The 14,769-nt window shown below is 40.8% G+C and overlaps 1 protein-coding gene and 2 pseudogenes across 1 annotated transcript in view; all 3 read right to left on the bottom strand.

The window, feature by feature from the left end:
- LOC138306379 (uncharacterized) overlaps positions 1 to 14,769 on the bottom strand; it is a 481,793-nt gene that overhangs the window by 79,178 nt on the left and 387,846 nt on the right. The window lies entirely within an intron of this gene.
- LOC138306396 (MYCBP-associated protein-like) overlaps positions 1 to 14,769 on the bottom strand; it is a 453,378-nt pseudogene that overhangs the window by 69,382 nt on the left and 369,227 nt on the right.
- Positions 4,944 to 9,215, bottom strand: LOC138306552 (uncharacterized; annotated as a pseudogene).

Genomic DNA, 14,769 nt, shown 5'->3' with positions numbered 1-14,769 from the left:
GTATTAACAATGAGAGAACACGGATATAAGGGACGAATTAGGGACAATGTGTCTTCTGAGAAAACGCCAAGAAATTCACGGGACAGAACAGAGTCCCTGCGAGCGAGGTCAGACAATTGTCTATTGTTCATGACGTATGATATTACGGGCCCTGTCGATCTCGAAGGTCTCCTCAAACTCCGAATACACTACGCAAGACAGAGTTTCCTGTAGTCCCGAAGCAAATGTAATTTCTAGGCGTAGGTTTGCGTGCTGAGGAAGGGAGAGGTGGGGCTCGGTAGCGAACGGTGGCTGAAGCAGGAAACCGTACAGGGCGTATCCGCCTGGCCAGTCGTCGCGGTCGATTGCGTTGTCCGCATCCAAATCAACCTTGTTCGCGGCCTCGTAAAGGCTACGAAAGGCCGTGATGTAACATTGACCTGAAGTGGTTGAGAGGTCGAGTTTGTGAGGTCGCGCGGGGACACTTACATTGTTTAGGTACACACCGACACTGGTTGCGTCAAAGGGTTGGAAATTGAATGGGTTTTTGTCGTAAGCCCCCGTGTAGGCGTCCGTTGTGACTAATCCCAGCACTAACTTTCTCGGGACCTTTGACTGATAGATATTGTTCCACACGAAACTGGTCTGTCCGGCCGGTATGGAGGCTGTCTTGACGTCTGTTCGGATGTACGGATACTGGGCGGGCGTGATTTCCAAAGCCTTGTTGTGTCCCACTAACACGCCGGGGTTCACATGCACTCGACAGGCGAGAAACAAGACCTCTTGTAGTTCTATTTTGTAGTCGTGATGTGTCTCCGACGACATGAGGGAAAACGACGCATTGTTTCTATATAGTTTGATATCGACATCGACCCCGTTGAGTAAATATCTGTCCAAACGACAGAGGTCTTCCAGCAGGGGTCCTATCATGTCAACGCTCATACTGTTCTTGGTGAACGCGTTGCGTTCAAACAATCCAGAGTTTTGTCCGTCGGGGTCGCCATCGTCCATTGCGTTCGGAGTGTCCTGGAAGTAAAGTTGCGAGGTGAGCTGTCCCTTCTTCGTTGAGACACCGAAATTAAGGAGTGTCTGCAAGTATGACTTGTATGCATAATTTCCCGAATTTCCTGTGAGTTGTCGCCCTTGCAGCGACACGTCCACCTGACTCCATAGAGTCTGCAGGGGCATGTTGATGAACGCACACGCTTCGTTGTCTGCTAATGGCGTCCCGTCGTTTTTCAGAATGCGCGCTTTCACGTAAAGCACACTCTTCTGTAGCGATAGGTAGTCGCCGGTCTGGTTGGGGATATGAAACTCTATGGGGCCGTTTCCCGTGATTTGGGATACAGGTCTACAGTCGACAAAATAGGTTCTCTGCACGGCGCTCTGCACCACCGGCAGTGAAAAAAGCATAAGTTCCTGCGGTAAGCCTTCGTCCATGGTTCACGAAAAGTTGGTGCGCCGTCTCTGTCTCTTCGTTTTGTGACGAGTATTTTGCGGAGACTTGCGTTTTACGTCCGTATCTCGTCGTAGTTCCGACCGGGCCTGCTCCACGGCTTGCTGCGTCGGAGAGACGATTTCTACGGGCGACGAACTGTGTTTCCGGTTGGACGACTTTCCTATCGGAACGACGTAGGGCGGCGTACTAGCCGTTCGTCCGAGGCTCCCGCCGACCTGCGTTGGCTTGGCGGGTAAGGCAGTAGTTTTGGCGGAATCGACGAAGAATCGTGTCCATTTTCCGACGTCCGGTAAGTAGACGGTCATGCTATAGGAATGGGTACGTCTTGAAATGGAGCGTCAAACTGATTGGTTTCTGAAGGAAATCGGCGGGCTCGTCGTCACTCGTCCTAACGCGTATCTCTATAGATCGCGCCTCCGTCGCAATCACCGGTATATACATCGGGCTATTATACACGACGTGTTTGTTATTATGAGCGAGCTGCACTCGACGTAACAATGGTCTCTGGTCGTCGCCTATGTAAGTTGTCCCTATCAGGTCACAATACACAAACAACGCCTCGTCCGTAAGCTCTGAAAGGCTGATCTCGCACAATGCCGCGTACCACTTGTCGGTGAAGTGTAGCGGCGCTTTGAATTCGCTAATAAAGCGCCACGGGGTGTTCAACGGGTGGTAATTTAAGCTGTCCGCACTCGAAACGACGGCGTAGAAATCCGTTCATATATCCTCTACAGAGCTCTCGTCAATCCAGGAGTCATAATCCGGTCCCCAATTCAACCATCGCACTAATAGCTGTTTCTTTTTGTTTTTGCGCCTCGTTTTTAACACCCTTTCGATTCTGTACTTCAGACTTTCCGGGTTGACGACTCGCTGTACCTCGCTCTGATAAAAGCTTCCTTGTATAGGGCGCTGATTGTAATCTTTGAGGTGATATATCGGCAGACCTTGCTTTACAGCGCGAGTGGTGACCTCGAATATCTCCCCGGTAAACGTCTCGTGGTATATGCGCGCGAAAGTTCGTCGCAGGTGCGATATGCGCACGTTGTCTCCCACTTTAAATTTGTTCACTGGCGTCGAGCGCCTCTTTCTCTCTTTAACCGTTCTCGCTTTCGTCTCTTTTTTCTTGCTCTCCCCCGAAACATACATCGACAACAGCATGTCGACCTCGTTGGCCGGAGAGACGTCGGCAGGAGCCACGCCCCCAGCGACGTGTGGGGCGTGTGATTGTAACTCGTCACCAGATCTTTCAGAACGTCAATGAATCTATACGTTTGGTGGTAATTAAAGTATCGCCACATGATTTAGCGAACGGTCAAGATGATCCGCTCAGCCATGGATGCTTTTGTTTCGTTATGCGTTAAGAAGTGCTTAACGCCGCGCGCCTTAAAGAACGCTTCTATTTTGTTAGCGGTGAACTCCTTTCCGGAATCCGTCCGTAGACAATCGGGCTTTCTCTCATTGAAAACCGCCTCGAATGCTTTCCGCACTTCGTCGGCGCTTTTGTTTTTTAACGGGGCCAGCATGAGGTAACGAGAAAAGTCGTCTATGCACACCAGTAAGTATCTCACGTTATCGTTGTATTTGGCTATGTTTTGTACGTCCATCAAGTCTGCATCAAACTGTCGATTGAGCCCGCCTGTCAGTATCGACCTGCGCTTAAATCTACGCCTCACCGGACGATTCAAGCTGTACGGGTCCTATGTCTGTAGCCAATGTTTAATTTTCTGTATCCCTATGTCGTATTTTCCGTCGTTCCTAACCAGTCTCAGAAGCTGTCTGGGACTCCGGAATGCCCCGGGTTCTTTCAGGATGTAGTAGAGACTCGCCAGGTAACGATCCAGATTCTCGGGGAGACGCATTGTTAGCTTGACCTTCGACGAAAGCGCAGGCTAGTAACACGGATTCCCGGAGATCTGTTAATCGGGAAAATATTTCGGGTGAGATAGCTAAGTCTCGTCTCCCTTTTTTCACCTTTATCCAGACCAGGTTTTTACGTCTCGATATACTCAAGCTGTGGGAGTCGTCCAAACGACAGCTTATCTTAGAGCGACTGGTCCAGCGAATGTTCATTTTTAAATTCGCTATGGCTAGCAGCTGTGCGTTTCCGTTCCTGTCTCCGTGCGCCGTCTATGTTGCCGGACCGAGCCAGTCCGGGAAAACGAGTTTCGTCAAGCATATGATAGCTAATATAGACGGAGGGATATTGTCCCCGCCCCCGAGCAGGATCGTGTACGCCTATTCCCAATGGCAACCGGCCTACGACGAAATACGTCGGGAAAACAGTGACGTTTTGTTTTTTGAGGGCCTACCCGACAAACAACAACTGGAAAGATGGTCGTCAGAGAGCGAGGGAAACAATACACTGCTCGTCCTCGATGACCTTATCTTCCGTCTCGTAGACAATCCGACCTACCTCGAGTTATTCACCATCAATATTCATCACAACAACTTCACCGTAATCTACCTGTCGCAAAACATATTTCCGCAAGGTAAATACGCCAGGTCTATAAGCTTGAATTCGCATTATCTGGTGCTGTTTAAGAACCAGAGAGATATGATGCAGTTAAACGTGCTGGCTCGCCAGCTGTTCCCCAGGAATACGGCGTATTTACTTGACAGTTTCAATAAGGCTACGGAAGAACAGCCGTACGGCTATTTGATTGTGGACCTGTCGCCGAGAACACCCACCAATCTGAGAACTCGAGTGTTTCCCGGGGAAATACCCATAGTGTACGTACCCAAAGACACGCTACCACCGCGTGATTTGCTGGGAAATGAGCAGAAATCTCAAAGAAAACTGGAATTTTGTTAGACTATTAGCTGTAGCCAAACCCAGACAGCGTAGACAACTATTGGTGTCCTCAAATCGAGGTCAAATTAAGGCCATCTGTGAAATCGTCCGGAACATTGTGTATAACCCGGATTTACCACCTGCGAACACCTACGTAAGTACGTTACGAAAGTACAAAAGCCTATTGTTAAAGCTGGCTAAGAGGAGCGTACCGCTAAACGAGAAGAAGAGATTAATAGAGAAAACTAACGGGAGCTTTTTACCTGTAGCTCTCCGACCTATATTGACTCGATTAGAGACCGTCTTATTTCGATAATGTCCAGTGAATACGTCGTCTTACCCATCGAACAATATCGTCGATTGACCAAGATGTCGCCCAAATGCGAAGAAAAACCCAAGGAGCAGTACAAAAGGAAACGATATGTCACGGACAAAGGAGCGCCTCCCGGCGAACCAGTCATTAAATGGATGAAATGACCTCAAAAATGACACTTTTTTTAAGGGGGGAAAGACTTCGCCCCGTTGTTTTTTTTTTTTTTTTTTTTTTTTTTTAGAAAAATCGTGTATTGAATAATAATAAAAAAAAACAATGACAAATAAATATATTTTCTTTTTTTCTTTTAATCAATCACATATATATATATATAACACACGTCTGAAAAAAGGCACACTTCGAGTCACTTTTGTTTGTCTTTACACACCGAAAGCACACGACTACGATTGTTTCTTTTTTCGTCTCCTCGGCGAGATAGGCCTTTCAAACTCGTTGACCTCGTCGTCGTCGTCCCGATGTCTTGCCCCGATGTTTTCCGGGAACTCCATCATCGGGAGATCCCTCACCAAGTCCTCGGTAAGGCGACGGTGATGGCGTCTCGCAACACAGACCACGATGATGACGACGAAGGTTATGGACGGAGCCGAGTTATCACCACTGAAAAAAAAAATATTTAGAAATCTAGTACGAGTGCGCTAGTGAAAACATTGTTTAGACAATATTTTATCTTGTCAACTACATAGTCTCGCAGTCAACACCCGAATCAATTTTGATGGATTGGAGGTCGGGTGCCTGGTCCAGTGTTAGATTAAATTCTAATACCCGTTTAATTACTAAACGGGTGATACCCACAGGAAATGGCTTCTCTATATTCCTAATGACTCCTTTACACCAGATCATTCGAGGTGACCGTGTGCAAGTTTTTTGTAGTGCGTCAGCGGGTGATGCTACCAGGAGCGCCATCAACATTATTACGACACAAATCGCCATCTTGACCGCTATGACCAGTGGGCTGTTCTTCTGACCTAACACCCGCCCTCTGCCTTTTCTCGTTACGCGTGCGTTAATTGATTACCCTCCCCCCTCACTCTCTTACGTTTACCCCCGCCCTCATTTTATTTCTGACTATTGAATAAGGCTATGAACGGGAAATGACGAAAATGTGATTTATATATATATATATATATATATTTACATATACTAATATATACATATTTCAAAAAAAGATATGTCAAGACGGACACTGCCGACGTAAAAAACAGTTTAAAAAATCTACCGTCGGGCGACAGATTTACACGCATAATTTTTTGCCAACGTAAAGTAATGATACATACAAAATATCAATTATTCTTTATGTCTAATGGGACGTTACGCATCCCGCCATGCGAGTGATTTATATACATTAGTTTAAGTCAACATACTAGTACAAATACCGTCGGTTAAAACTGAAACCTATAGGCAAGCAAATCTTATTCACAGTTAATCCTATATCTAATGGCACGGTACGTATACCGTCGGGTAAAACTTTGCGTTTTACATAATAGCTACTGAAACCGCCACGGGTTTGATAATAAGTAAAAATCGTACTGTTGACTACTCGAAAACCCCTGTTCACGCCTGATCGGGGTTCCTTTGAAAACAATACATCTTTGTACATTTGTATGGGATGGTGCAGCTGTCGTTTGTTTATCCCTTTGCAGCTAAACTTACTAGTTTTCTTGTTAAGATCGGTGTTTTCTACGCAATAAGTTTTAGCGCATAAAGCCACCATTGACGTCCCCCGCATTTCAACTTTAAACAACCCCGGGGTCCGTCGAGTGAAGGATTTGGCTGCAGGTGTGGATGAGTCTGGAAACCAGTCGTTTCTTTCCTTATTGAAAGCCTGCTTTAGTTCGGGACGAACTAACTCGTCTAAGTCTGTGCCAGATAAAGCCATGTAGTAGCTATCTGTATCCATAGTCATCAGTTCAAATTTGGACCTATCTATGAATTTATCTAAACAATCATAATAGAATTGCAACATTCTCAGTTTAGCGTACTGTAGGATAAAAAACCCTATTTTGATAGGAATGTCGATTGTGATACGTTTCCGAAAAGTGTCCGAAAAGGACATTTCGCTGAAAGTTTCGTACAAATGTTCTGGTACATGTATATCTACCTCTACTGCGCCGTACAGTTTCCCCGATTGCACGTGAGCCAAAATTTCGACGCTAGTCATATTTTTCTGTCTCTCGGTTTCTCTGTTATACGAACTACAATGCTCGCGCAGAGGCGGGCTTTCTCGTACCATTTTGTCAAACTCGCATTCCCATATTTGGTTGACCCTGTAGCCCTGGGATTCTATGAAGTTTCGCCTTGTTTGTGTTCGCTTGAAGCGCTTACGCTGTGTCAGGGCATTTGATGATTTTTGACACGTGTGTCCATGATAAAAACAGCCATCAAACTCGTATACGGTCTGCGACTGTGCATAGAATCCGTCAACACGGTACGGACCAATGCGATATTCTCTCCCGCTATTTAGGTAGTGCTGTATTTCACAGCCTGTAGTCTGCGACATCCTGTCTAACCACTTAAATGACTTGAGATAATTGTCCCTGCATTTTAATGAAAACCCAGTGTCTGCCCTGCGGATAGTATAATACCCCACAGGCATTGGCTTTGACAAACAATCTAGATATAGGGCGTTAGCGTCTAATCCTAAAATTTGCTTACACTTTTCACTTCCGTCTATGATGTAAGTCGCATCTTTTTGATGAAACCTCCTAAAGACGATAGCGGGACCCCCTACGATGTTACGTTGTATCGTTTGGTGGATATCTTTGTCCCTGTCGCCAAAAAGAGAGAAATGCGCCGTCCCTTTTATAGAACGAAAAAGAAGATCTCTGGCCACCCCCGAGACAGACAAACATGTTTTGAAAACGTTGATACGGTCAGATATATAATAATCTAATAATTTCTGAACCGCGTCTCTAAAAGGACCTACATCCAGATTGTTATAGTAAATAAGGTCAATCTTTAAAAGTCGTCATGTTTTCTCTGCCCCATAAAACTTTTAATTCCTCGTACTTTTCATTTCCGCATTTCGGTGGGTTCTCTAGCTTCATAGATTCCAAAGCCTGTGTTTCCGTCAGTCCGTCGTGAATCAGTCTCTTATAATGTGTGTGTTCCTCCTCTAATACATTGCACTGTTTGAGTTCGCTGTAAAAGCTATTGTATGGTGGGAGGCTGGGGTGAGTAAGCTTATCCGGACTATCGAGGAAATCGTAACAGAAATACCCTTTACGTACGCTACCAGGGTGGTAAGCTTTTATAAACTGGTCATATGAACTCCCCGCTGCCAGAAAATTGCTTATGTCTAGGAAACGAAAGGATTCGTTGGCTTTACACAGATAAGCATTACATTTTTTAACGACGAACCCCGCTTTATCGACATCTAGATTGAGCTGACGAATTAGTCTTGTTTTGATGAGGTTTATGTCATATTTGCGGAATTGAACCCTATGACAGGAATTTGATCTAAATACAAAACGAACTTCTCGTGTATCCGTTTCAATGTTTTTGTCCTGTGGTTTATCGATTGATTTTCATCGTCGTCGTCGTCGTCATTTTCAGTCAAAATTTCTTGCTCTAGCTCTTCAAGAACCGGTTTGAATTTTTCATGCATTATTTCGGAAGCACGGCAATGAATTTCTGTCAAATAAGAGACAAATTTTTCTATCAATAAGTCGGCGTCATTCTCTTCAACTATACAATAAGGTTCTACATAACCGTCTACATTAGAGGAAACACTACAGGACACGGGTATGTGCTCTTGAACGAAGCGAGTTTGTGAAGATTTCACCAGCATTGCTTCGAAGTCAAAAGTAATGAAATACGGGTAAAAACGGTCCTCGTTTCAATACTGTAACCGTAGTTTTCTAATTCATCAAAAACGCTACAGTTTGCACGATGATACCCGCCCGGAAATATAATTTTAGTGGCATTGTCGCATGTAAGTTCGTGGCGTTTGAGGTTACCTGCCGACTTGTGTAATTTGTCACATTCTCTACAACTCCGCTTTCTTCTAAGCTAAACACGTTTATGTTAACAGAAAAAATGTTTTTCTACCTTCCCTAATTCCGAAAGTTGCACGCCTGGAAATTTTCCACGCTCTCGGTTGTATAATCCCTAAATAACTGCAAAGTTGTATGTTCTATTCTTTTTGTGTCCCTCATCCTATCGTAGGCTAAACAGCGGAATAAGCACAGGTTGTTGAATGCTTTCCCCGATCTCTGATCGTGTGTTAACGAAATGATGTATTTCTTGTTTTTGACGAAAGCAGGTAAAACAACTGGTTCACCTAGCAGATATCCAGTTCGAGTCACGCTCCATCTTACAATCGTCACTCTGTACACCGTCAATTTGCTGGAGGGACACTGTACAAACAACGACTGCAATATGTCCGTTTCTCGAAAACGATCGAGCAGTCGGTGTAGATCTTGAATATCGCTTATCAACACAGGCACGTCCAATAGGTTCTGGTTATTGTGCGGATAAAAATATCTCGTGTCACCATCTGTGTTTCTCAATACAAATCCGAAAGATAGGTTGACCTTAAATGAGCGATTTTGATCCCTATAGATCCTATCCAGCTGACTTTCAATCTCAGTATAGTCTAAATGATCGATAGGAAAGTTGTAGTAATCTTGGATTCTACCTTTTTCATGAGGCATGTTAATGAGCTTTCTATATCTATGCATAATTTGGTCACATTTTTCGTCATTCCCGGACCCCTCGTCTACCACGTAATGATGCGGAGAACCGTCTTTCATCCTTTTCGGTTCTTTTTCTTTTCTATTTTCTCTCTCTCGTTTTCTGCCTCTTTTACTAAGTGCAGGATGCTTCGAGCGCGCATGCTGCTCCAGCTCGGGGCTGGTCTCAAACTGACTTCCACAATTATCACAATGGTTCTCCGCATCATTACGATTTTTCGACGACCCTGCCTCTATTCTATAGTGATGATCTCTTCTGCCGGCGGTTTGACCCGAATGGGTCGAACCATAGCCCGCAATTTTGTCCTTGTTTCCCTCCGAATGAACCATTTCCCCGAATTTTTCTTTCTCATTCCCCCTTTTTTTCCTTTCTAGATAAGCGTAACGAGTTAGGACGGAGGATGGAACAAAATAAAAGATAGAAAATATTTATTGACTACGCAAGCTTTGTGAGCAAGTTGAAACAAAGCAAACACATATACATCATATATATATATATATTTGTGCTATAAATAAGCTATCCGTGCAGGCTTACCGTGTGATGGACTGGCAGCGTCGTTCAAGTCTTTATTAGCTGCTGTAGTTTTAAAAGTTCTAAGCGATGCTAACAAAAGAGAGAAAGAAGGAATTTTGAGTGTATAGGGATACCAATGTTTTTTTGGTTTTTTTATGTATGTGAATATAAAGAGTCGCGTGCGCTGGTGCATGTTAAGAAATAAACAACTTACCCGCTCTAAATCTGTGGGCGGGTCTTCTGACGCAGCGGGGGTATCCGTCGAGGCTTCATCCTCGAAAGCCTCCTCGTCCTGATCCATTGGCACGTCTATTTTCGTTTTCTTTGAAATAGAACATAGAGTTAATTATCGTTATCTATAGAAAAAAAGTAATTGATGTGAAACTATAGAGAATTTTTTTTTTGAAACATTATGTTCAGTATTTGATACTTACGTAAGTAGTGTATTAGGTTATGCATGTGAAGTATGGGGTTTTCATAGAGCACTTGAGGTTGAAAAGTACATTTTAGTTTTTGTAAAAGAATTCTAGGCGTCGGTAAAAACACTTGTAACGATCTTGTATACTATGAGTTAGGTAGATTGCCTATGCATATTATCCGGAAAATGAAAATATTGAAATACTGGGTAAAACTTAAAGAAACCGATAATTGTATATTAAAAGCATGTTATGAGCAAAGAATATTAGATAATGATGATTGGATCATGAATGTACAAGCCGAACTGAATAAGCTAGGATTGGGGTATTTGTGGAATAGTACGTATGAGAGTAATATTGTATATAAACTAATTGAACAAAAATTTTATGATGTATGTACTCAAGAAATTTTATACAGATTACAGAATTCCTCAAAAGGAATTTTATATCAACATCTGGTAGACAATTTCGGTTTACAATATTATTTAAAGAAACCCATTGATCAAAAGTATAAAAACAGTTATTACAGTTTCACTTCATCCTTAAATGTCCTTTATATACCCAACTACGAGTTAGATATCTGAAACCTTATTATTTTTATCATCCAAGTGTGTTCAAACTTGTTCAATTACTCAGTGTAAATAATGTTAAAGATTTAGATAATCTCGGAAAATTCTTAAAACTTGCATTCCAGAAACGTTCTCAGTAACGGTATAGTATCTGATGTATAATAATTGTGTGCTAATGTTTGTGTTTTATTGTATACAATCACTCTCCTGTACATGTTTAAATTATTCAATATGTACTAAAATTGTACTTTGTGTCTTATAAGCCGCAAGGCTTACGGAAATAAGCAAATTGAATTGACGTGTGCTAATCAACAAAGCGTGACAGGTCACTAAACACCTTTCTTACGTAACCCCCTCATTAGCCAGGGTTGATCACGCGTTTTAATTACTGCAGTATACAGGTATAGAGTTTAACGCAGCACGACATTGGCTATTCGGAAGTATTCTGATTTTGATACTTGATATCTGCTATTTGGATTAGACATAGACATCTTCAGTTCGTCTGACCCGTGCATGATTTATTTTTCAAGTAAAGACACAAATGAATGAACTTGAACGAAATATCACCTAGTCGTCGGATGTTCTGTATTACCTGCATATGAAAGTTAAATGTATTTCGTCAAAAAACAATTAGATCGGAAAATATCACTCCGTCTAAATTCCAAATATTTGTAACGGTTCTCAAAAATTTCTCTAAAACTTGGTATATAGAATTAAATCCACCAAATCACAGTAGAATTAAAGGACAAACCAAGGACGTATAAATCCTTGGACAAATTAACATATTTACTGGTAATTAAGCAATAGTATTAAATGTGTATTTTAAAAGTCACACGATGGATTTCGGACATAGCAAAATTAGTAGATGCATTGGCACATATGCAATACATTCTGTTTAGAATCATACCTTAAGTCATATGGGCAGGTTTTATGAAAAAGTCCGAATGTTGTAAAGTGGGTTCAAGGATTTACTAGTTGGGCGACACCTGAAGGAGTGTCGCGGATGAAATTAAGAGAAGAGAAATGGGAGATAACTCTTGTTGTTATTCTTAAAAGGGACCAATTTCATTAGGTAATGGAAAATATACCAGAGTTTGAAGTCATATCAGGATTTTAGTCTATTTGACCCGTGTGACCATCTCATACTGATAATTCTGACAACATTTGACTCATTTTCTATTACAAATGACCAAATAATGCTCAAAAATGTGTTTTACCTAGGGGGTAAACTTGACCCCCTCCCCAGGGGGAAACGTGAATCCATCTGTGACGAGTATTTGAGTCCACTATTTCCGGAATTTTAGAAGATTGTTTAAGTTTTAGCCTAATTGACCCCTTTTGGCCCCAACCCTCAGGTCCCTAGGAGACCATATAATTCAAAATTTGATTGACCTTTGGCAATGAAAGATCTCTGCAAAATTAGATTAGGTCACTGGAGACTTCATCTCAGGTGACTTCAAAACTGAGTCCTGCATAGACTTCCTTTCAAGATTACAGAGAAAGTGGCACCCAACTTCAAACCAACACATATGTACAGTGAACCACATTATACAATTTCTTTGATGTACGTTAAATGATCTGATTACCTGTGTCTTCTGTTGCCTGCAGTTTCATTGACTGATTTGTCAGGTGTAATATAGCCACGCCTCTACCCGCAAACACTTGTGTTTCTATTCAATGTCGAAACAAACAATGCGGTTTGATTGACAGTTGGCGATCAGTTTAATATGAAATAGTGCAGGGATAGATAGTATGTCAGTGATAGTAACCCCTGGCGTATAAAGAAGGATTAGGTTATTACTCTGAGCAGGCTCTTTTCTTAAGTAAAGGTATATCTTAAATAAAAGAATGTGGCATTTTATAATTGTCCCTATGACATACAATTAAGCAAGGAGTTCATCATAATTGCTATTGCTGCATGGAATATGCATTTTCATGAATAATCATGTAAAAGTCTCTGCTAGCTACTCCCATTTTTATCGAAAAATAAGTAAAAAAATTGGTAATAATAGACAATATCGCCTAGCTGGACACTCATTCTCTTACAAACACATACATTTTAGAGAACAAGAAAAACAGTTTTTTACAGAGAAAAAAAACCAAAATAAAACTACTGCTATAATCAAGCTAAAATAACCAGAATTCATTTAATATGGACTATTTCGTTTCATAATGACATGGCATCAAAGATTTGAAAAATATCATGTACTTACATGTATACATGTATATACACGAATAATCATGTAAAAGTCTCTGCTACTCCCATTTTATCAATAAGAAACTGTTTTTCCTCATGTAGATAAAAAAAATTGTCATAATATAGACAATATTGGTCTGACTGAATACTCAATCCATAACAAAACATACATTTCTCTGTTTTCGCAAATTCTTTTAGTGATATTGAGCATTTTGCTAGAAAAAATACCTTAAAAAATAAACAAATAAGCCAATTACCTCCCTTTATCCAATCCAAATGAAAACTGTTCATGTGAATATTTAAAGAATATAAAGTTTTTAATTAAAAACCCACGTACCCTTTTAAGTCAGTTGTCATTTTCAACCCTTGATGGTATACAAATGTACATGCATCTGATCATACTTACATAAGATATTTAACAATATAATATGCTTTAATCAACAAATGCCTTGGAAATGTATAATGCTAATTGGAATTTCATGTTTGGCAATTAGGGTAATGGGTTATATAACTTAATAAGTGCTAATCTTTCTAATTATCATAACATTTATGAGACCTTTTATATGAACTCTATTCGTGGGGCCACAGTGGCCGAGTGGTAAAGATGTCCCGACATATTACCACAAACCGTCCACCTCTGGGTCACAAGTTCGAATCTGATGTGGAGAATTTCCCAGGTACTGACAGCTGGTCGTTGATTTTTCTCCGGGTTCTCCGGCTTTCTTCCACCATCAAACCTGGCACATCCTTAAATGACCCTGGCTGTTAATAGGATGTTAAACTAATAAAAAAGAGAACTCTGTTCTACATCCGAATTGGAACACATATGGTACCAGGTAATTAAATTATTTTAAATCCTTGATACTGTTGAAGGATATGAAAATCAGTTAAATAAATCATCACATAAAGGATCTATTTGTAGCTTTTATACATACGCAGAAATGAATTACCTGGTATACCTTTCATGCTTCTCTTTTGTTTTATTAATCATTTACATGAATAGATAACACAGCATTTTTATTTTTTATATTGAGGAAGATTACCTATATATACACACATTTTTTTGTATATACATGTAGGTACTAGTATTTAAAATAGTTACTGTTTCCAAGTGTTATTCATTACAGATGAAAAAAATGTCAAGAGCAAGCAAATCATATACATATATTTAAAAGTCTATACCTTAACCGAAATAGCTTTCAATTTATTAATTTAAAAAAAAAAAAAAATTGATTTAGAAAAAATTTGAAAAAATTTCTCAAATTCAAAATTTATCTGTTTCTAAAATGCTTAAAACTGATGAGGCTGTTACAAGTTTGACATTCACTACTGTATAGTGAGTGTTATAACTAGGTCGCCTTTTACCTAGATACTGTATGATATTAAAAAAAACCCAGAAAAACTGTTGTTATCTTGGAAATAAAATGTCAAAATATCCTTTAAGACTTGTGGTATATCAAATTTTATCAATTTAAATTTCATAAATTTCAAATGATGTAGCCATGAGTGTAAGATTCTTTTTATCACATAACTAGTATTAATCAAAACATAGTCAAAATTTCAGTAATTCTGACAGGAAAAAAGGGCATCCATGGTGCTTAGTTTAAAGCGCACCTTGACCTCAATAAATGTATTAAATGACCACCAGATCTGAGTACAGGGGGCACCAAGAAGATATCAACAACTTCCTTTACAAGGAAAAATCTTACAAATTTTCTTGAACATTGTTGATTTAACTCTAGACCTATTGAATCCTTGAGAGAATAGCCAGGGCTTAAGCTCTGGGTCAAAATTTGGATTACTTTCAATTCTGTTTTAT

This window comes from Argopecten irradians, chromosome 13, assembly GCF_041381155.1.
Source record: "Argopecten irradians isolate NY chromosome 13, Ai_NY, whole genome shotgun sequence".
In the NCBI taxonomy this organism is placed as follows: Eukaryota; Metazoa; Mollusca; class Bivalvia; order Pectinida; family Pectinidae; genus Argopecten; species Argopecten irradians.
This window is presented reverse-complemented; position numbering and strand designations above follow the sequence as displayed.